Raw genomic sequence first — 24,179 nt, forward strand, 5'->3', positions numbered from 1 at the left:
AAAAAAAAAGTAGCTATCTGTAACATAGTTACCACAGGATACCCTCCAGCCCCTGTTTAAGGGAATTCACAGGTACTTTCCTTTGATTGACTTCAGTGTTGTTGAAAAACAAGTCCTGTCTTGGTTCATATGGTTGTTTTCTCACTTCACTCCCAACGAGGCCTCTTGCTTATTCCTACCAGAGATTCTCAGTGCACTTAAAAGACTGGAAAGACAAAGCGGCCATGCTTGTTCCCAGGTTAACCATTTAGCTGGTTTCCAGCCCGATTGCTACACCCTTCCATCAAGAGGCTAATGTTTCGTGGTGCTTAGAGGCACCACCCCCGTAAGAACTTCACCATTTGTTGGCAGGACTATGTGTACACTACCTCAGAGTAATGATTAATTAGTCTGCTTCCTAGAGAAGGTCACGTTAGTAAACTGGTCACATCGCGTGTGATGTCACCACGTTACTTTCATGTCAGGTAACTTAATGATCAAGCTCAATGCATGGCCCAATTTTCCTCCAATTATCTGGCTACATAGGATAAACATCCTGATCCCCATTCAAAAAGCTGCCTTTCCCAGGGTCAGCAATCTGAATTGCGGTTCAAGACCGTCCAATAGGAAAAATAATTGGAGGAAAAGCAAAAAATTGGAGTTCACCACCCAATATTTGGCCTCGGTGTCTGAAGATGGGAAGTACCTGTGTGATGAGACTGATATTTTCCAATTTTTAATGGCAGGTTTGGTGGCACACAAAGGGAGTTGCCAGTGCCTGCACCTGATGAATGAAACAATTCATACAGTGCTCATAAGAGTTTCTTTGTCACATGGTAGCAGGGTCTCATTGAGCCACCCTCTGTCGTGGCACACCATGGCAAACACTAAGACTAGAAAGGTCAGCTCGTGAAAAGACAAGAAATAAATAGAAGGTTAAACAAACACATCGGAACTTCGGGTACTAAACGAGGTTTGGGCAGGGATTCCCCATGGTTTCTTATTTGACTTTCGTGCCGACTCATTCTGTGAAATCCTATAGACAAAAGAAGCAATTGTACAGGTGAGGCAGAAAGCTGAGAAGAAGATAATGAACTTTATAGTGCTGGTTCCGTGTGTGTGCATGGTGGTGTGTCGGCTACACAGCAGTTGGCCTTTACTGACCTGATGTGGCTCTGAGGAGTTGATTGAATTTTCTTTATTGCCTTGGCCACTGAGTTGGCTTTTAGAGATTTCCATGGCCAGGTTTTTGGATGGAACTTCTCAGCTTTAATTTTGTGAAATGATGAAAAGAGGCCCCTGTGTGCATTACAGTAAACAATGCTTTTCACATTCCAATAGTGTATTGAGGAAGACCCTCTTTTTTCTTCTAACTGTTCCGTTTTTACCCATCCCAAAGAAGCCATCCAAAGCAAGGAAGCTTCTCAGGCTTTCAGCATTTGGACGGTTAAACTTAAACCCCCTCAAAAGTCTTATCTGTGAGACCTTTGGAAACATTTCAATTCATGGCATTGGGTGACGTAAAAATATTATTCAGTGTTCTCACACTCTTAAAAACTTAGCCTCGTCAACTTCATTTGGCAACTGGATCAACCTGCCTTTCTTAGAATCGGCTTCCAGGGGCACCTGGGTGGCTCAGTGGTTGAGCATCTACCTTTGGCTCAGGTCATGATCCCTCAGGTCTGGGATCGAGTCCCGAATCCGGGTCCCCACAGGGAGCCTGCTTCTCCCTCTGCTTGTGTCTCTCATGAATAAATAAATTAAATATTTTAAAAAATCAGCTTTCAGTGATGTACCTTGCTTTGCAGCACTTCCAATCTCAGGTGTGATGATGGTACTTCATCTGGCCCGTTTCTTCTAACATCTTCATTTTATTTTATTTTATTTTATTTTCAAGATCTACCTATTCATTCATGAGAGACACAGACTGAGAGAGACAGAGACATAGGCAGAGGGAGAAGCAGGGTCCTCTCATGGAACCTGATGCGGGACTCAATCCCGGACCCCAGGATCACGACCCGAGCCAAAGGCAGGTGCCCAACTGCTGAGCCACCCAGGCGTCCCATAACATCTTCATTTTAAATAAGATTAATCTAATCTTCCTGTTGCAATGAGAAGACTAATATGAAAAGCTATTCTCCATCTGTAAGTCCAGTAGATTCAGGGTGGGATTAAAACTTGAAGGCAATGATGATGACCGTGATGGGGTCAGCTAACATTTATTGTAGGATTATTACGTCCTTGACACTTTGCTTAGCTCTTTATGTGAATTTTCTTAATTAGTCCTCTCACTTGAAAGATGGGGGAGAAATACAACCATTCCCATTGCACGCATGAGGAAATGGAGGTATAAAGAAGTTAGGTAACTGCCAAGATCTAAGCAAAGTCCAGTTCACCCCAAAACATATTTATTTGACTATCTTGCAACATATAACGCCTTGACAAATAAAATATAAATGCCCAGAAGAAAACATTTTCCACTGGAGGTAACTGAAAACTTGAGGTGGTTTTATTGCTACCATATGGTTGAAGCCAAACTTACATACATTGTTGTACATTCATTGAACAATTCCTTTTATTTTAAGATTTACTTTATTGAGAGAGAGAGAGAATGTGCATGAAGAGGAGGGGTAGAGGGAGATGGAGAAAGAGAATCTCAAGCACATCCCCTGCTGAGCACAGAGCCCAGCAGAGGGGCCTGATCTCGTAACCCTGAGATCATGACCTGAGCTGAAATCAAGAGTTGGATGTTTAACCAACTGAACCACCCAGCGCCCCTCATTGAACTCTTCCAATGGTTCAGAAAACACGTTCAGCTCTTAGAGCAAAAGGAAGAATTAGATGGGGATCCTACCCTACATTCTAGCAGCAATATAGTAAAAGAAAAATAGGGATCCCTGGGTGGCGCAGCGGTTTGGCGCCTGCCTTTGGCCCAGGGCGCAATCCTGGAGACCCGGGATCGAATCCCACGTTGGGCTCCTGGTGCATGGAGCCTGCTTCTCCCTCTGCCTGTGTCTCTGCCTCTCTCTCTCTTTCTCTCTCTCTCTCTCTCTCTCTCTCTCTCTGTGTGTGACTATCATAAATAAATAAAAATTTAAAAAAAAGAAAAGAAAAAGAAAATGTGTCTTTACTTGCCAGGACCCTTAGTGTTGAGTGTGTGTATGTGTGTGTGTTCTGGAATATCTACTACCATATAAGCAATATCTGTGAAGGTCAAGGTCAGAGATCCTCATACTTAATTAATGGACAAAAATAGCAAGTGCTGTGATCTCACGGCATACAATCTAATTTAAAAGGACTGGTAGCCAACTTAAAAATAAGTAGACTTCCTCCCTACATTAAAATGGATTTGGAGGCTTAGGTTGGCACAGTATTACCACTTAGGCATTCCACAGCAAAAATAGTATGTTATAACTCCTTGGGATTTTACAAACAGTAAAAGTTCCTGGATGAAGGCTTGACGAACAATATGGCAAACGTGTGACAAACAATAGGCATATTGACTAGTCACCCTTTAACTGGATGCTTCCTCATTCCTTTGGTTATAGTCATTGTTATCTTGCATATCAGCTGTTCATGAATGACAGAGAACCTCCTTAAAATTTCTCAGGTGTATTTGTCTGGATTTGTCTCTACAATATTGTCCTTTCTACAGCTGGATCTTATGATTCCCATGGAAATCGATCACTAGACACTCACAGCTCCGTTTTGCAGATGGTCTTTTTGGGGTATTGTCCTTCTTGCACCTCGCATCAATAGCAGGCTAAAGAGGACTGGGTTTCCAATACTGCAGTATCGGGGCTCCATTTCCAGTTCAGTTATCAAGCTCAGTGAGGTGAGTTAAAATCATGTAGAGGAAAGAGAGGTAACTGATCGGGGACTTTAGAATTCTGTGAACCTCAATTAGTCCGGGATTTGTGATCTCCATGGTGAGAGAAAGATGTTTGAGAAATGACAGCAATGGCTGCAGGACAGGTGTTATCACGGGCTCTTTAAACAAATGTTTTTAAACTTAGAAAATATTTTGAGCAAATACATAAGTTCATAAGATAATACAATAGAGCCCTGTGAATCCACTTCCTGGATTTATAAGATCTTAGTATTTTACCCTGTGTGCTTAAAATCTCTCTTCAAACAGATCACATCCCCATCTTCTTCCCTTCTCGGTAGTGACCCATCTCCTCTGGTTGGTATATATTACTCCTCAACCATTTTTTTCCTTTTAACTACATTTCCACGTATCCAAAATTAAGATGCGATATTATTTTGTGCCTTTTGAAAATTTACATAATGTTTTTCTATTGTATGTATCCTTTTTGCAATTTGCCAGTGGTGCCTTTTAATGCAAATGCAATTAGAACAATTCAGCCCTGGTGTAAGCCAGAAGGAAATCCTTCTTTCCAGGTGTTTGGAGTTGCCTTAGCAGCTGCTCCAACTGTCCCAGCTAATCATTCTTCACAGTGTTCCTGACATTCATCTTGGTTGCCTATTTATCACTTTGGCTCATGGTTAAGTGCATTTATGCAGTATCTTTAAAAATCTTCGACCCTTGATCCACACCCTCATCTTGCTTATTGAGTGGTTATAAAGTTATTCCAAGGAAACAAGAGGTCATAAAATCAGAGCAGAAGATGAAAACCCATACCTCGGTTTTTGTTCTATTTTGTTTTGTTTTGCTTTCTTTTTACAGGATAGTGGATTCCTTGATTTTTCTTCTTTGCTAAGTCGGAGACTTTTGCCGGGCTCCTAACCTTCCCATTCCCACATATCCGAGAATGGCCTTGCCCTCTCTAGAGAGGACATTGGGGAGCCCCAGCACTAAAAAAATTATTTCTTGTAATAGTAACCGATTAAACTAGTTACCAGCTGGGGAGCATGTTTTAGCACTTAAGTTAATTGAACTGTTGCAAACTAAATATGATTCTAAATTGTTTCAGTATTCCAAAGTACTTCATGCGTGCAGATAAAAATGAAAAAAAAAAAAAACCCAAATCGGTTTGAAATGTGCAAATCAGGCATACAGTGCTGACATTTAGATCTATGACCTGATAACTCTGCAGTAGGTACCTTGAAAATTTTTGTGGGCTTTTTTTTTCTTCTTCTTCTTTTGCTGAGCTCTCCTTTGAAACCCCTGAACCACTACTTGATGTGATATTCAGTAAGTGGAAGTCAGACTGCAATCAGAAAGGGTACTGTCTGCATCAGGGTTTTCCGACCATTTTGGCCGGAAAATAATTTCTTGGTGATTCATTCCACAAGCCAAGTAAGAAAGGAATTGTTGAAAAGAGGTTGCGCTTGACAGAAGAAACGCAGTATTTTATTCTGGAGGAATCTGTCTAGAATTTGGTTCTTGAATCCGCTTGGAGGGCATGTTTCTCCTTGACGTAGTGGCCTTTCTGTGCTTAGGACAACTGTACATAATCAATGAATGTTTAAATTCAGAAAGGAGTGAGTTCTGAAGTAGATCTGGAGGGCAGAAGTTATTATTCCCCCATCCGATAGGTCTCTTCTTTATGTGCTCCCTATCCCTTAACAAATATATAGGTATCATTTCACTTCCAGAGCTTTATGTAGCTTTGCATTTTCCAACCCTCTGCACAGAACAGGCCAAGGATTGGGATTGAATGGGTTATTTGAGAGGCTCAGATGGGCTGTGAACCCCTTAGCAGCTTAACGAATCACTGTTGAGTAACAAGTTACACAAGATCCATGGCAGTTCTCACATCCGTCCAAGGTCACCCCACCCCCTCCCTAAGGAAAACTACTGGTAAGATGGAATGAAATGTCCTATCTGGTGACTTCATGCACTCTCACTGGAAAGACAAAATTCAAAGGATTGTAGAACTAACGTCCTGATGAAAGGCTTCAAGGACACAAACAAGGGTACTCGGGGTCACAGAAGCTAAATTCCTGGCTTCAGGTCACTCGAGGGTAGAGACCGGCTTAGGCTAGGCTGCCATTGTACACCACAGGTTGCCGAGCACCATACAATATCAGAACATGACCCAGCAACCCAGGGATAATAACAAACTCAAGCAGAAGAAACTGAGTCCATTAGGAGAACAGGGATATTGACTGACCAGTCAGGTGTGGCCAGAAAGGGAGGCAAAATCGATCTTATTACAGATTATGCAGTGCGCCCATGGTAGGAGTCGTGAGATCTGTGTACGGGTCTCCCTCCCCCAGAATATCTCTTCCATGGCCTACAAATAACGCTTTCAAATAACTTTCGGTGATCCATATACTTTTTAATTAAACTGAAAAAAATGATACTAAATAATGGAAATGATATAAGCTAATGCACTATAGCCATGACCAGTTCTAGCCCACTGTTGCTCCGATCATTTCAAGTTGTGTTAGGGCAAAAGAGAGAAATCTGGATACTCAAGCCCTCACTGCCTGGAGGAAGGCAGGAAGGACAATGACACCGGGTAACCAGATAAAGGACATAAAGTGGGTGTGTCTTTGATCACTATCACGCTGAAGTTTGAGTGGGCTCCTAGAAGAAGATGTAACGCTTATATTCTCAATATCTAAGAACTTGCTTTTTGACTTATTTAGGCATTCATTAAATATTTATTGAACATCTACTTTGAGCATTGTGCTAGACCTAGAAGGGATGAATCATATAGTTCTTATCTTCCAAAACTCCTAATCAACTGTGGAGACTTATAAAATACTTGACAAACTTCAGAAAAATACCTACTCTGTCCTAGAGACTCTTTTAGTCACCAAAGTGGCAAACACGAATTAATAGGAGACCCTGTCTTCAAGCAATTTATCGAGTGGATGTATACAATGTCATGAGCATACAATTAGAAAATGTTCAAGATCTCTAGAAACAAACCCTCTACTCAGAAAGGAGGACGGACAGTGAAGGCCCTATGGGATCTTTACTGCTTGAGCTGACCTGGATACACAGAACTGGGCAGTGGCAGAGCCAGAAGTAGTACAGATATTTTTCCCCCAGATTTCTCCTAGAATTGAGACCCTTCCAGATTCCCCTACTCTGTCTGCCATGGAACACTTGCCATCTTTCCTTGACTCAGTTCAAGTGTTGTCTTCCCTACAAAAACTTTCCTGACCTGTCCCCACTTTCTGCCCCAGATTTGTAGAACTGACTCCTTCATTTTTGTGTCTTTTGCATCTACACCCTCCACAGCAATGATAATACTATATTTTAATTTATTAATTTACCTTCATTTTGCCCTTTGAGTTTGTGAGGATATTGGCTGACTGGGTGGATGGATGGATGGATGGATGGATGAGAATTTTCAAATTTAGCTCAACTAATCCCCAAATGCTGTGGTTGTGAACCATTTCTGGACTATCATTCTTCTCAAGCTCCTCTAAAAATGACAATTTATGATTTTTGAGATGGGAGAATGAGGCTCAAGGCTTCTCTGACAAATTATGTGTGAGGAATACTCATGTGGTGGTTTCTCCCTCTCATGGCTCATTCAGAGAACCACCCTGTGGCACAATAGTTTTACTCTGACAGAGATGTGATTTCTTCATTCGAGGGTAGTCATGATGAGTTTGCTCCACCCAGTCCATGCAAAACAGCTGTCTTTGCTCAGTGCTTTAGGACATTTCCCCCCACACGCTCTCTCTGGGGAAGTTGTCTGCTGCTTCTTGCTTCTAAACATCTTTTACTCTTCTTTGCTAGCTGCTTGGTTCTGATATTGGATTCCTTGGATTACTTTCCTTCTAGACCAACCTTTTTGGTTCCTTACCCAAGAGGGAACTTGGGTCAAGGCAAGGGGGCTGCTGATAACTAGGGTCCAAGCCAGCTTTCCCAGGAGTTGGCTATTGTTTTAGCGGTCTGGTTATAGTTTTAGAGCAACTTCTCTGGGGGGCCTAGCAATTTCTGCTGAATATAAGGACTTACAGAAGCTTGAAACTTTGTGCAAAAGCTTCCCCCAAGCTCAAATGGATGAAGCTAGAAGAGATTTGCTCATGCCTTCCAAATATCTGTCCCAGGAGTCTCATTCCTGCTATTTCTATGGCCAAATGAATTGTCAAATCCATGTGCATCCCTTACTTAGCAATCTGTTTATCAAGAAAGAGAAGCCTGTTGTCTCCCAATTTCTGCTTTCCAGGTGACTGATATTAATTAGTTTGCAGCAGGCACAATTTATCTCTAGTTGAAACCAAAGCAGATGAAAATGCTGCCGTGCGGTGAGATTTCTTTTCTTGAAACGATGAATGGGATGAAGATACTTATCTTTGAGAACAGGTTTCAGGTGGAGCTTCCATCAGCAGTACTTTGAAATGCATTGTTAGAGTATGGCTGATCTGGGTAAGGAATAAAAATAGCATGTCATATTTTGACTACATTAACTCATTTCCAACAGAAGAGGCTGAGGCCTCTTCACAATGATAGACTTGCTCTGAAGGTGCAGAGCACCAACTAATAACTCTGTAGTTAGTTCTCAGTTATTGGCATTTCTAGAAAGATATTGCTAATTTCCCCAAAGCTATGGCTCCACTGTAGAATTCATCTCAGTCCCCCAGTACAGAGAACAATGGTCTTAAATTGATCTAGCTCCCCCTTTATTATTTATTGATTTCCCCCCCTTATAATGGTCCCTTCTGGGGAGTTTGCATATGGAGTCAGCTCTGATCCCACAAGAAGCTGACAAATAATTAGAACAACCTGAAAATGAAATAAGTGTCTTTCTTATCCATGTGCTCCCAAGAAATTTATTTCTTTACATCTCTTAGCCTCAGTGTTTCCTCAGTAAAAAGTGAGAAAATTAAGCCTATATTGTGGAGTTGATAGGACATGATAGAACCTGGCAAACAATGAGCACATACGTGGCTCTTCTTAGTGACAATTGAGATGCCTTTGAAAACCAGGAGTGATGAAATCTGAGGTCAAAAGGATACTTGTTCAATCAACATTTTTTTAGTTCCCATACATTATTCTACATGGAGTAAGGAGAAAAAAAAAAAAAAAAAACCTTGGCATAGGTTGGACTGGAACCTCTGGGTTTTTAATTCTGGCTTTACAGTCGACCAGTTGTACGTAATTTGTCAATACCCTTTATTTCTGCTGGTCCCACTGACTGCATCTCAGAGTAAAGGGGCAGATAGCTTCCAATTCTAACATGCTATGTAAATAAAAGAATATGTTCTAATCCTTCTCTTCTGGCCATCCCATCATATTCTCCTTCATTAGTTTCTTTTCCTCAACTTACCTCTTTCATGTTGATATTCTCTTGTTTTTCTCTTAATCATCTTTCTCTTTTTTATGTGTGTTCTCCTTGAGATGTATCACCGAGTCCAATAACACTGAGTTCCTAAAGACCAGGGGAGGTGACTTCTACATCAGCTTCACCGATCCAAATCCCTGTCCCAAGCTAAGACTCATAGATCTACATGACATGACATGACATGGACATGTCCTTTAAGTCTACCCTGAAAATTTAAAGATGATATGTCTCAAACTGAACATATCATCATACTTCCTAAAAATATACTTATGTCTCCCTTTTTAGAGATCATTTTCAACTCAAACTTCCCTGTCCAAAAACCCAGGAGTCACGATAAATCTTCCCTCTCTCTCTTCACCACATCTAATTTCGTCAAATCAAATCACCAAATCATCTTTATTCTACTGCTTTCAAAACTCTCAAATTGATTATTTTTCATCTTCATTATTTCAGTTATAAGCAATTTTACCATTTCTTCCATTTACCAGTCAAAACTCCAATTTTATCCTACTCTATTTTTATTTACAGCCTACTAATAATTCACTCTAAATAAGTCTCACTTTAACGAAACACCAAGCCCTTGGCATTGAGTGTAAATTCAACTATGAATGGTCTCTCCCCTCCCACAAACATGATTTTCACCATGCTCCCAGGCCCATTACCCCCTGCACTACAGCTCCACTCTTACTCCATCCTCTGCGGCTTCTGTAATACAGTACGCCCTATCCTATCATGTTTCCGAAGCTTTGCCAAAACTATCCCCTCTGCTTGGAATATCCTCCCTCACCTGCTCATTCAGAAAGGCCAACCAGTCTTTTCCCCATTGTGATTAAGAACCGATGCTTTGGAGTAAGCATACTGGAAATGGAATCCCAGATCTAGTCCCTGTAAAGTTTGTAATGGTAGGTGGCTAATTTATGCTCTCTAAATTCCAGTTACATCACCTTTAAAATGGAAATAACAATACCTGCTATATAAGGTTGTTCTAAAGATTAAATATGATGTATTTAGAAAGGTATGTGGCACATAGGAACATTCAATGATTATTAACTATTGTGTATCCTTTCCAACTTGACTCTAAGCTCCTCCTGTCCCCCAGCTACACCTCTCTACATCCTCATCTGGAATTTAAGCTCCATGATGTCAGGGCAAAGTCTATTTCGTTGATGTTTATCTAGCACTTGTCATTCTGTCTGACCCACAGTAGGCCAACCACAAAATGTTTGTCATTTGCATTAAGATTCAGCTCAAACACTGTTCCTTCTAGAAAGCTCTTATTAAACCCCTAATCTTCACTCAGCACTGGTTAAGTATTTCTCTTAAATAATAGGCTCTGCTCATATGCTATTGAAATGGTTTCACTTTCTTCCTAGACTCCTGAGGTTCTGGAGGACAAAGACTAAGTCCTGTGTATCCTTGAATCCCCAATACCTTTCCCAGACCCGTAGAATAGCACTCAGGAAAAGCTTTTTGGATTAACAAAGAGGTGAATGAATGGATTCTTTCACTCGTGTCCCCTTCTCTCTTTGATTTCCTTTGCCATGCTCCATTTACATTTTGCTTGTAAGAATCAGGCCAAGAATGAGGAAACCAATGGATATTAGGCAGGTGAGACCACTCCTTCACCCCAGAGTAGACATCACAGATAGCCCCCTGGCATTCTGCTAAAATAATCATATTGACTGTGACACCCGGGTGGGAAAGTTTCTTCTATCAGAGGAGCTTTAGACAAGCTTTCCCCTGAGCAAGGGCATGAGAACAGCACAGACAAGCTGCTGGAGACTGTGCAGACTTCCCTGAAGGAAGTCTGACAAGCTGGAGTGTAGGTAAGAGTCCACCGCGTGACTCTGCCCGTAGGGGTTTGAATAAGAACCTGGGAGGACTGCATTTCTAAATGCTCGGGTGAGAGTGGCTGAGAGATGGTCTGCAAAGGAAGAGGAACACTTTTCTATCTGTTCTCTGGGCCATGGCCTCCAAACCACCTTGCAGGCACGACAAAAAAAAGCCGGGTTGACCCTGATATGCCTCAAAATGAAAGGGTTTGTGTGCAAATCAGGGAAGAATTCTTTCAGCACCTACAGGACTGGTGCCAGGGAGCTAACATTTGGAAACCTCAACTCAGTGCCAGGTCATTGTTTGAAAAGCAGCAGATCTCGGAGCAAATGCCAGTGAGGTACAGAGGGGAAGAAGTGAGGACAAGGACTCCAGGAATTAGCTATTCAAGAATGTTCAAGAAACCTGATAGCTCTTTTCCTTGTCAAAAGAAAGGAGAGAGAGAGAGAGAGAGAGAGGGAGAGGGAGAGAGAGGGAGAGAAAAGGACATTCAGAGGAGCGTTCATCGAAGCAGGCTGCTCAGGGTTTTCAGGGAATTGGGAGGGCAGATGCTACAAGGTTATTGGAGTCAGTGTCAAATGCGAGAACAAAGTGGCAGTGACATGAGCTAAGAAATGACTAAGCACTCGCGGCCCGGAGTGGCTAATAGATGGATCCAAATGCCAAGTGAAGCAGTTGTCTCCACTCATTTGAATACTTCTGAAGAGGTGAGGAACAAAAAAGCAGGAGGGATGCAACCTCTCCTCCTTGGGAATATCCCGAGATTAGAAGCTCTTGCTGCCTTACTCTCTGTATGAGCTGAGAGCTGGGCCTGCTCAGCCATCCTTGTTAGTCACTTTCTCTGGAGTCTCAGGACCAGCGCACACCAAACTTCCATTCGCCATGGGGCCTGTGTTCTCAAGGGATCATTTCTTATTTGCAACATGGGTCTCTCCTCTGCCCCATGAAGCTGCTCAGAGTTCTGAGACAAAGGGCCTAGTTTGACACTCAAGTGATTAAGTTCCAGTTTACACAGAATTCCCTTCTTTCTCCCACTTGTGTTTCTCCTTTTCTATCAGTGTTTCCATATTTGGGGGGAACCTGAAGAATTGGGGTCTGAGGGATAGGATACGGTGGAGGGGGAGCCATAGAAGGCAAAATTCATTTTACATGTTTTGTTCTTTCTCATAGAGCGTTCGGATGTGAAGCCTCAGTGATTGCTTCATAAATATTCCTGTCCTTTCATCTTCCTCTCCCTTTTTAGTTACCTCCCTCCCTTGCCCCTCTCCCTTTTTGCTTTAGTAAGAAGGATAAAGACTTCTTTGAAAAGGATTATTGATAATTACTGAGAGTGATAAAGCTACCGTTTACTGCCTGCCTCTTCTACATTAGGCTCGACATTGAGGCATTTTTATGATCTCGATTATACCTCATTGCCCCACGGAATATGAGGGGCCATGATGCCCGTTTTACAGATGAGGAAACTGAGCAAACACCAAGTAAGTCACAGGCCCAATAGCTAAAAAGGGATGAAGCTGGAACTCCAATTCAGGTTTTCCAGATTCCAAACCCATGATTTTATATGATGCTGCATTTCTCTCATGGACGATGCAAACATGGCTTTCTTGGAGCAAACCCATGTCACTCACTTGGCACCAGGGCCAGACTAGTTATGTTGGTGAACTAGCCGTGGGTGGCCCTCTGGTTCACATGCTCCTTTCAACTCTCTGTGTTCAAACAGCAACCGATCACGCTACCCTTTTACTTGAACACTTTTGATTATCTCATGTAACTGGGACTCACCCAGCCCATATCTTTGTCCTTCAAGGGCCCAAGTCTTTATTAGCTAATTAAATAAACTTATCTGGGTTAATAGCTCTGAATTCCAAAGTCAGTGCCCTTCCTTAGGTACTCAATCTAGAATCAAAGATGAGAATTTCAGTTAGTAAAAGGTGGCTGAAAGAGATAAATTTTTGAAGTAGACAAAGCTTCCCTTGCCTCTGGCGTCTCGCTGAGTAGCAATCACCCATTCTACCTACAGTTGGCAGTTTCTAGTTCACAAGAGCTCTACGGAAAACCACTGAGTGTTGAGATTCTATCCTCTAATTTTCTGAATAATAAGCTCTAGTTAGAAATGACTTTTCCTGATGTATTCCATACTTCTTGAGCACCTACTATGTGCTAAATAAAAAGTATTATAGGTGGGAGATTCACTGGGGGAATCAGTGATGCCCCTAGTAAGGTCCCATGCTACTGGACATTTTCTGGCTATCTTTGTCTCTCACAGACATTTTTATAGCCTGTTGATCACTTAGGAAGGCACCCTTGAAAAGATCAAGTATCAAGTGGCTAGGGAGGAAAAGAGATTAAGAAAAAAAAAGGGATATTAGTTTTAAACTGCTCATTTCGAATTACTAGTTTCAATCAATGACAATTTTAAGATATTAAATCCATTCCAGAGTAACTTGTCAAAAAAAAAGAAAAGGTGCCATTACTGATATCCTCCAAGGTTTTTCTAATAAGATCAGGGTCAGTGATGGGAAATAAGCCGGAAGATGAATAAGATGTCAGAATGCAATTGAGTTCCAAGGAGTTACGGCACTTCCCAGTAAACGCAGCTGGAGCAACTTTGTTCTGAGACAAAGGGAGGCCTTTGCTGAAACTGTCCCAGGGAACAGCTGCTGATTTCTCATCACATAAACGGTGTTGGACCCTCCTTGCCCTTAACCCATTGAGGAGCACTTTTTGGCCTTCTTCTCTGAGGTAGGGAGAGACAGTGGCAGCCGCAGGAGCCTCTCTGCAACTCTGATTCTGCATTCACTTCTATTTTGTCAAGAAGCCTTGATGGAGGGGCCCCTGGGTGGCTCAGTGGTTGAGCATCTGCCTTTGGCTCAGGGTATGATCCCAGGGTCCTGGGATCGAGTCCTGCATCAGGTTCCCCTCAGGGAGCCTGCTTCTCCCTCTGCCTGTGTCTCTGGATCTCTCTGTGTGTCTCTCATGAATAAATACATACATTTTTTTTTTTAAAGAAGCCTTGATGGATTCTTCACATAGGCCCAATAGAACCAAATCATGGCTCCATCAATTACTAGCTGTGTGACTTTGGGCACATGTAACTCTTAAAAGTCTCAGTTTCTTTGTCTATAAAATGGAGCTAATAGTATTAGTGCTTAATAATAACAGTAAACCTTGATTATTTCTCTGTTCAAAAAGGGCTGGAGGTTCATCCCCTCCCTGGATGCTCACAGTCCCCGTGAGTTAAGTGTGATTATACCAATCAATAGCTCTCATGAACTGACCTCCTTGTATGGTCAGTTCAGAAATCCCTAGAGGTGAGATTAAAAAAAAAATATTCACAGCTATCTTTCTTAAACTTGCAAATGATTGTGCAACATCTGTGATAACAGTGTCTGCCAGGGAGGAGTTTTCATTTTTTAATAACTGGTGTACTTTGGAAGAGCTTCCATGATGCAAGTACATAGTGCTACTTATGACACTCAGTCATCTCAGTTTGGTAGGACAGTAAGATGTCTGAGTGACTAAAAAGATATACCAGCTAGTAAACAAGTGTGGGGAAGGCCATGGGCAATAGGGATTCCTTGTCAAATGCCAGAGAGAGATTGAGAGAGAAGGAGAGGAGAGTGTGAGGGTGTGTGCTAACATATGCATCAATCAGTACCCTTGACCGTGAAGCAGGAAATCGAGATTCTCCCCTGTGACCCTGATTCTGTGACCTGCTCTATGATGGAGTCTGGAAATTCCCAACCTTGAAGAATGCAGGGGATGCACGGGGTTCATCTTCAGCAGGGCCCTGGTGTGGTCTCCCTGGCCCAGGGGTCAGCCCAGCAGAGAACACATTCTCCTTAAAGAAGGAAGAGGAGAATCCCTTCAGCTCTGCCCCAACTCTTCTCTCCATCCCTGTTGGCTTCCGGTCTTTTCTCTGTTCTACTCTTGTTATGGGATCTGTGAGAAAAGAAAAATCAATTCGCTAGTTAAGGTCAGCCAGTAAAATTTGCTCATAGGTCCCCTAACCACAGCCTGATGAATCCAGCCACATTTCTCCCGGGTTACAATTCAATAAAGCCTCCTAACAGCCTTTATCATGACTTCCCTTCACACAGGTCCCTCAGCAGCTACCTTGCATGATCACTTTTAAACCTCCTTGTAGGGCGATAATTAATCTTTTAGTTTTTCTGGATCGTTTGGGGAGGTGAGTTGGGCTGGTGGTGGTAAAGGTGAGGGCTCAAGAAACAAAGCCCTGGGTTTTTAGCTACATCTAGTTATTCCAGTTAGTGTTGGCAGCAAACTATTAAAGTAAGAAAGGGGACCTTCAGAAAGTGCTGACTAGTGAAGGACTAACAGAGCTCCTTCTCGGCTTCACCTGGTGCCTGAATCATCATACAATGCTGGATCAACCATTCATTCATTCATTCATTTATATTTGGCCATGTGTGGGAAACACCTTATGAGCCCCTACCATATGCAAGGTAATGATGCGACTGAGAAGAAAGAGTGCGGTTGTTGTTCATATTCTGAGAAGGGGAGACAGACAAGCAAACCAGTAAGTCATTGAGTTTTTAATTGCTTTCAAATGCCAAGAGAAACACCTGTTTGCCCTATAGGGGCAGAGGGCATCAGAGGAAACCTTTCTGGCCATGGTTGTGATGTACTGAGTCTTGAGAGGCAAAGAGAGTTAATTAGGGAAGAAGCACAGGAAGATGGTGTGCTTGGACACCAAGACCTGTCCTAAACCTGTATGCCTACCACACATTATCAGTGTTACCTTGACAAATGATCTATTATCTCAAAATGCAGGTTCCTGAACTCTAAAATGATATATGGCCTTGTTTGCTGGGTTTTGGTGGGAACTAGCAAAATATAAGCATAAGACTCATGTCTGACACTGAATGGATATTCAATACATGGAGACTCTGTTTTCGTTATTAAGATATATAATAGTTATTTGTTTTATATTATGAATCTATCAAGGATCAATTCAATAATAATTAGACCTAAGCATGATCTATGGAGGAAATGAGAGAATGTCAGTTTGGCAATTGTTAATGGAGGAGAGGAGTGGAAAGCCTGAGTAGGTGACATGTGTATCTAGTCAGGCAGGAACCAGTTAATTAAGGGCTTATAGCCTGCATCAAGGATTAGAGATTGTTTTCTTGAAGGGGATGGGAGCCATTGAAGGTTAACTACTTTTTAAGAAAGGTTGTGCAGAAGCAACTAGACATCCCGCTGATGCGGCCCTTCTTGTCGTCAGCTGTCTGACCCCAGCTCCCAAAGCCTTGGTTCATTTACCACCTAGCCATGGAAAATAAAAACTCAGGCACCACTTTGCCTCTGTAGAATTCTCAGCAATTTTTCAGAGTAAAACATTCTCTGTGAAATTCTTGAAGATTTCTCCCCCTCACTCTGAAATGCCCTGAATTTCAAGCAGTTATAATGTTGCTGACTCACTTCTAGTTTCATAAGGATCTGGGTTGAGTTGTCATATGTTATAAATCTCTAGTTCACGGAATCTCTCCTACTGCTCTTAGGTAGACCTGGAAGTGTGTCAAAGGAATCCAAGGTGGGCTAAACATGAGTTAGGCTTAAAAAGTGTCCTTTAATTTTGCTCCTTTTTTTTCCCTAGTAAAAGGAGACTTTAATGTTTTTACAGAGTCATTATTTAATTTTTGTCTTAAGGAGGAAATGTCAAGGAGTGGACTTCCAAGATATATGTCTATGGGAGACTGATTGTATGCAACATAAATCTCTCAGGGATTGCTTTAAAGCTTTATGGAATCCTCTCTACATCATTCATGCAAAAGTACGTCAGATCTCTGACAGCAGGCAAATTTCTCTTTGTAGGATTTTGGCTTGACTTTGTCTATCACTGACAGGGATATCTAGCAACTTTGGGAAATTGGACACCAAAGCCCATGTGTTAAACAGGAATGTAAAAATGTAGTGACGCAAAGAATGAGGGGGAGAAAAAGACTAGGCTCAAGACAAATATGGCTGGTGTCACAGTTCCCTCCCACCCTCCAAGAACCAGCTCTATGGGTAAAGCCTACAGAATAAACTCCATGGGATTTGAATGATTCTGCAAGTCAACTTAAATCAAGGCACCTCTTCCCTAGTGAGGATATACTTACCTGTGCCTCTGCATAGCTCCTTATCCTTCCTCCAATATGTGAGTGGGTTGGTGGATGGATGGATGAATGGATGGACAGCAGACCCTACCTGATAATGTAAAATCTTAACCCATCATTATATCATTTTTTTTTTCACATCTCAAGAAGATGTTATCTCTGAATGCTTTGCCCTTGAATACTTTTACTAATTTCTTTGAGATTTTTCTAGTGCTACACCTTACTTTATTACTCCCTTCTTTTAGAGGTTTAACCCTCCTTAACTGAAGACCAAGGTCAAGGAGAACAACATGCAAGACTGCCTAGTCCAATTTACATCTCCTGATCAGGAAATTGAGCTTCTACCAAGCCCCGGTTTCTTAGAGGAAGGGATGCTGACTCATAAAATAAAGGCAATATGTACGTGCAAAAATATAATTTACCTCTGACATTGATTTCATTAGACTGTAGGTCTTTGAAATCTGAAAAGTTGCCGATACTTAGGCTTAATTTTACATAATCATACAACTTAGAAGGGCATTATCTCTGCATTTCTCTGTATGTCACTTCTATCCCTCACTAGAAGTGCAGGCTCCACGAGGGCAGTGGTTTTGAGGCTTTTGCTAACTGATGTATACTCATCACCTGGAACAGTGCCTAGAATTAATAGAAACGCACTAAATATTTGAATAATTGAATGACCAAATACAAAGTCAAAATCCCCTCCTTTATTTGTTTACCACCTTTGCTTCGTGCTGTTTTGTTCCCTCCCTTGGGGGAGGGCTCATAGCCTCACCTACAATGACAGAAATTACAGTTATTTTTCAAGATCATGCCATTTTGTCATAGGGAGCTCGAATTTCCATGCCCATTCTTTCTCACTGACACCAGCTGATTTTATGTCAACGTTTCTATATTTTTCACATTTCCTACATTTCTTGTACTTCTAGGGTTGCTTTTAGCAAAAGCCTATTTTTCTTAGATTATTTTTTTCATATATATCTATGTGTATATATATATATACATACCATGTATGTATGTATATATGTACATATATACAATATATATATTTATTCCCAAAGTGTTAAATGTTATTAAACTTAATTTTATGCTTTATTTTGTTCCCCATGGCCTGTATTTTCTTTTTCTTGTACTTTCTCGTTTGCTCTTCTCATATGTAATTCTCTCCTTTCAGGTCACCAAACAGCAATTGCCTGAGTTTCCTGATAACATCTTTTTCTATTTTGGTATCTTCTGTAGTATCTTTTTAGCACTCTTTCAACACAGCCCAGATCAAGAAAGGACATTCCATGTACCTGGGAAGAAAGTGTTAAGCATTAACTCCTAATATTCCTACTCATTTGTACTTATCCTTTAATTTACCAGATAGATTTGAAGTAGAAAATGAAAAGTCACTCAAGCCAGGATCTCTTCTCCTGTATAGGGCAGGTGTCTTTCAAAAGTCATATCTAGAACCAAATTCCTTTCATTGACAGCTGCCATTCGTCTAAAAGGGCAGATAAGTAATTTTTCGTAAGATGGTAGTAGAGGCATCTTTTTATAAATGGCAGTAAGACTAGTTTTGACCATGTTTCAAATGTTCAGATGCAATGATAAAGGGACAGGGATAAAATCAATTGATGAGCAATACAAAGGATGTAGATTGTTTACTAGCTATAGTGATGGGTACAAGGTCATAATAATGGGACTTCTAATAAGTCAATGACATTCCATGTGTCTTCTTGACTAGGTAGTCGATTAGGACTTGAGGAAATCAAAGAGGGTACAAACCAAAATTGAAACACTTAGTTGGTACCCTCCAAACTCCCTCACCCAAAGATATTATCAATTTCTGGTAAGCATGGATTTGTGTCTGAATTCTGAACCTTACTGTATAATGTGACCCATGCAGTTGTTGGGAGATACAGTTTGGTTTCACATTAGGTGCCAGCTCCAGTTACTCGATAATGGTTTCCTAGAACTTGACATTATGAAGGATTCTCAGGTGTTAGGTGGTTAACTGTAAGAAAATACACTGTGATCATCAGCAATATCTATCATGGGCATGGTGCTTGAAAGTACTAGCTTGAGTTCTATGAATTTTTTATTGTTGATTCATGTCTAATTACTACTTCAATTGTGTTTAGCTCTCTTCTGATCATTTGGGAGGGGGTTCTAAATTTGTGATTATAAAATTTGCTTCTGGAAAGATTGATGTCTCATAATAGCCATCTGGCCCTTGTACTATTTGCCCAGGTGGGGTTGTTACAAAATTGTACCCTGAGAGGTTTCAAAGCAGAGAACAGATATCCCACATGGACATGAGGAAACAGAGATGTTGACCCAAGAAAAGATAAAAATGTGCAGTGCAAAATTCACCATTATTTTCATTTGAGTAATGATGTTAGAGACTTTAATTGCATTACAAAGGACTCTGTTAGTAAGGGTGTTTTCAGCAGCAAATGCCAGCAAAATCAGTCCACAGTGGTATAAACTAATATGAGTCTTTACTTAAGAATCAGGGGGTTGATTATTGCTGACATGTATTCAACAGCATAATAGTGTCAGGGCTTGCACTTCGTTAAATCTCTTGGGTTTTTTGTTTGTTTTCATGGCTATCAGATGGATACCACATCACTAAATCTTATGTCTACTTTAAAGTTAGGAAAATTGGGGTAAGGTAAATTATCAGTGGTATCTGCTCATTTCATCAGTAAAGTAAAAGCTTTCTCACATTATCTCTGACCTTCACATCTTTTTGTTCAGAAGTGTGTCATATGGCTCACCCTAGTTGCAAGGGAAGCTGGGAAAGCATATATGTAGCTTCTCTGGCCTCTGGGGTGGGTGGGGCATAGAAGGAGATTAGAGATTAAGTATTGAATTCACCAATCAACAATCTCTGACACTCCTTAGACTAGTGAACGTCCATGCATATCATTCTTCATATATACATTTTAATAGAGTCTACTCCTCCCTCTTCTACAGGAAGTAACCCCAAATACCATTTATTTTAGAATATAGCTTAAAGTATAATATCTCTGAATAATGTCCACTCTCATTATCAGATCCAGATGTGAACTTTCTAGTCTAGTGAGTATTAGCTGAAAGATTAGTTATCTATTCCCTTCAACCAGTCTAGAGTAGTGGTGAAGGAACAAGGTAACTACAAAAAAATCTTTATCTTAGGAAAAGGAAGAATGGGGATTACATACAAATTACTGGTCTATAACATATGATAAATAGCAAGGACTTTGTCCTGACATCAGAGTCTACTTTTTTATTAGACAATCTCCCAATCTTTTCATAAGAGGATCCTTAGTATTCATCATGACTGTGTTGACTTAGAAATGATACTTTTCCAACTCTCCTTGCTTATTTCTTATTCATGAAGTTTCAAAAGCTTATAGGGTTAAAAAGTCACAGCGTTGAGGTTTCTTGAGCAATGTCATTGCCTCAAAAACAGCAACTTTGGATGATTTTGCTTCTAGCAATTTTTACATGGGACACCTAAAGCCAATATACATGTATACACAGTCTTTACGAGATATTTTGTCTCCTAGTGCCTAAGGTTAGGGATTAGTCTAATGAACAATGCCTTGTGGAGCATGAAAAAAAAATAGACTTGTATTAGAAAACATAATCCCAGATAAAATCTTGAGGTAGACTCTAGTGGTTGCTAAACACTGGAATGCTTTCATACTGCTTGGTAAATACCTGCTTCCTCACATCCCCAGTCTGTAGATCCTTAGACACAACTATAGAAGAATTACTGCTTGACATAGTATGAAGACTCCTCCTCCTCTGGTCCTCTTGCCAACATTCATTTTGATTCCTCATTGCCTCTGTTTTACCAGGTATTAAACATTCTGTATATTACCTCTGGCCTATACCCAGTTAGGGCAGTGCAGAAGTATCCTCTTTGGTAAGGGGGATCTGGGACCAAGCCAAACATTTTCCAAGGAGATGTCACAATAGAAGAATGCTAATCATAGCCTTAAAAAGGAACAACATCAGGTTGAAAGGGCAACTGGTAAGGAAGTAATAAAAATAAAGAGAAGGTAAAAAATAGGTTGGTTTGAAAAAAAGTATGAATTGGTTGAAAGTAGATTCGGAAGATAATTATGCTAATACAGACCAACTACTGTGGCATTCCTCTCCTGTGTGGCTTGGCACAGTGCACTGCCCAGGGTCATGTCCTTAAAGCCATTGACCTATCCTGGATATAAGCCGAACAAGGAAGGGTCAGGAGCAGAGCCCAATTAGTCAGGTACCACCAGTATAGGAAGGCAGAGAACCAAAGACCAGAAGGTCAGATAAGAGATAAGGGAGCAAGAAGACATCATAGATCTCAGAACACAAGCAGAATCCAGAGTCCAAAAGGTTGGGAATTTGACAAAAATAACTCTAGTAATAAGGGTTGAACTTGAACGCGAGGGCAGAAAGTGCTTCCTTACACTCTATTACTGCTTGCTGAATGTGGTGTGGGTGAGTTGGGACCACAGATGCTGAGCATCACCAGGAAGTCTCAAATGCTTTTTGTAATTAAGGGCTAGCCCTTAATTTTACAAAAATTGCAACAGAGATGTCAGAGAGAACTTACCTAGATTTCACTACTGAATAATCTTTGTTTTTTTTTAAATTTTTTTAAATTTTTATTTATTTATGATAGTCACAGAGGGAGAGAGAGAGAGAGGCAGAGACATAGGCAGAGGGAGAAGCAGGCTCCATGCATCGGGAGCCGGATGTGGGATTCGATCCCGGGTCTCCAGGATCGCGCCCTGGACCAAAGGCAGGTGCCAAACCGCTGTGCCACCCAGGGATCCCGTGAATAATCTTTGTTAATCAATTTATTTGTTTATCATGTTCCTTGAGAACATACCATTATTAATATCAATAATAGCTGACTTTTTTTGGAGCAGTGTCTAAACATGCCAGGCACAGTTCTCAATGCTTTACATATTGTAAAGATCTCATTTCATCTTTACAGCAATGATATGAGGATATTTTAAAAATCATCTCTTCTTTATAGAGGAGATGTAAGCTTGCATCCACTTTGTTTACCAAGCTCTCTACAGGCTCATCCTTTTCCACCCATTCATCTAACCATCCATCCAACCATCCATCCATTCAACAAATGGATGTACAAGTTGCACTAGATGCTGGGAATACAATGGTGAACAAGATCAAAAGGATCACTTCTTTGACAGTTTACAGTATGTCAGGAGAATAGGCATTTAAATCATTATGTGTGAGAAAATGTGATAGGAACAGTAAGATGCAAGATTCAATAGGAACTCATAGACGGGATCCTTGGTGTTGTTTGTCAAAAGGTAGAAAAGCTTTGATGAATGATATTAAAAATGAAAAACAAATGGCCACAAGGAGTTCAGTAAGTAGGAGTAAAATTAGGTTCAAGAACTGGAAAAGTACACATTTCTTAATTTGAACATAAAGTCGGAAGAACAAGAGGGTGAGATTAGGCAAGAAAGAAAGGCAGGATGCCAGGCTACAAAGGGCATTTTGAAGGGCTTGGACTTTATCTTAATGGCACTGGGAAACATTTAATGAGTGTTAAGTAGGGGAGTGACATGATTCATTCATTTTGCATTCTCAAAGTATCACTCCAGCTGCAGTGTGAAGGATGGATTGGATGAGGCAAGACTATAGGCAGAGTCATTTGGGATGGATTCAATTATAGCCTCTGAGCAAGAGATAGTAGGGGCTTGAACTATGGCCATGGCCATTGGGATAAAAGAAGGTGAATGAGATGGAGGGATATCTGAAGAGGTGAATTAGGCAGAACTTGCCATAAGCCTTTCACATGGACTATGATGTATATTTTGCTATTCATTTGGAGTAAATATGACTTAAGAATTCATTGCATATTTTAAACATTTAATTGAGTGAATGGGAGCTTATGAGAAACCTATGCCAGCAGAATGTGTTTTTATAGTTGTTAATACAGGAGAGGAGAACCTCTCATTTTCATGAAACAGGTCTGATATTTATGGCAAAAGATGGGTTGTATTAGAGCACTAAGGTGCTTAGTGTACACTGAATTTTTTTCCTGCAATTATGAAGCCAAGTGGAAGCTCTACTGTGAGGTGTGAAAATATGGGGCTCGCTGGGGAAATCTCGGGGAGTTCATCCTGACAGTGGCTGTTTATTTTGAGAGAAGAGTATGGTGGAAAACATCCAGTCTCACACGCTGAGATTCTACACCCCCGTTCAAGGTGCCTTTTCCTTAAATGAAGGACTTGAAGCCAGATTCTAAGAAAACTAATGACCACAGAAACTTGGAAGAGTCTGAACCCACTCAGAAACCCATACGAGGCTGTGACGTAAAGCCAGAGAAGCTTCGTTTTTCATCCATTTCATAACCAGGAAATATATGAACAGAAGCCCCTTTTTGATTTTATATTGCTTTCTCATTGAATTTAGCTTTTGTCCAATTGAAAAGACTCATATTTTACTGCCAGTCATCTCAGTAGCTATTTAGCTGCCTGTCGAGAGCAATTTTCTCTTGCCTGTGAAACATACTTTCATGGTTGTTGTTTCATGCAATATTTTGTGACCTACTCTTATTTATGTGGCAAGGCTGGACAAGGCCTAATTATCAATCTGTCACCGTTTCTGAGCCTCAGCCCTTCACACCTTGTCTTGTTCAGGTTTGTGTCACACATTTAAATTGGCAGCATTATCAACAATAGCCAAATTATGGAAGCAGCCCAAGCGTCCATCAACTGACAAATCGATAAAGAAGTGGGATACACAAACACACACACACACACACACACACACACACACACACACCGTGGAATATTACTTGGCCATAAAAAAGAATGAAATTTTGTTATTTGCAATGACATAGGTGGAGCTAAAATTATGCTAAGTGAAATAAGTCAGTCAGAGAAAGAGAAATACTGTATGATTTGACTCATATGTGGAATTTAAGAAACAAAAGAAACGAACAAAGTAGAAAAAAAGAGAGAGAGAGACAAACCAAGAAACACCTTTAAGTAGAGAGAACAAGCTGGTGGTTATCAAT

The sequence above is a fragment of the Vulpes vulpes genome, chromosome 14 (assembly GCF_048418805.1).
Source record: "Vulpes vulpes isolate BD-2025 chromosome 14, VulVul3, whole genome shotgun sequence".
In the NCBI taxonomy this organism is placed as follows: domain Eukaryota; kingdom Metazoa; phylum Chordata; class Mammalia; order Carnivora; family Canidae; genus Vulpes; species Vulpes vulpes.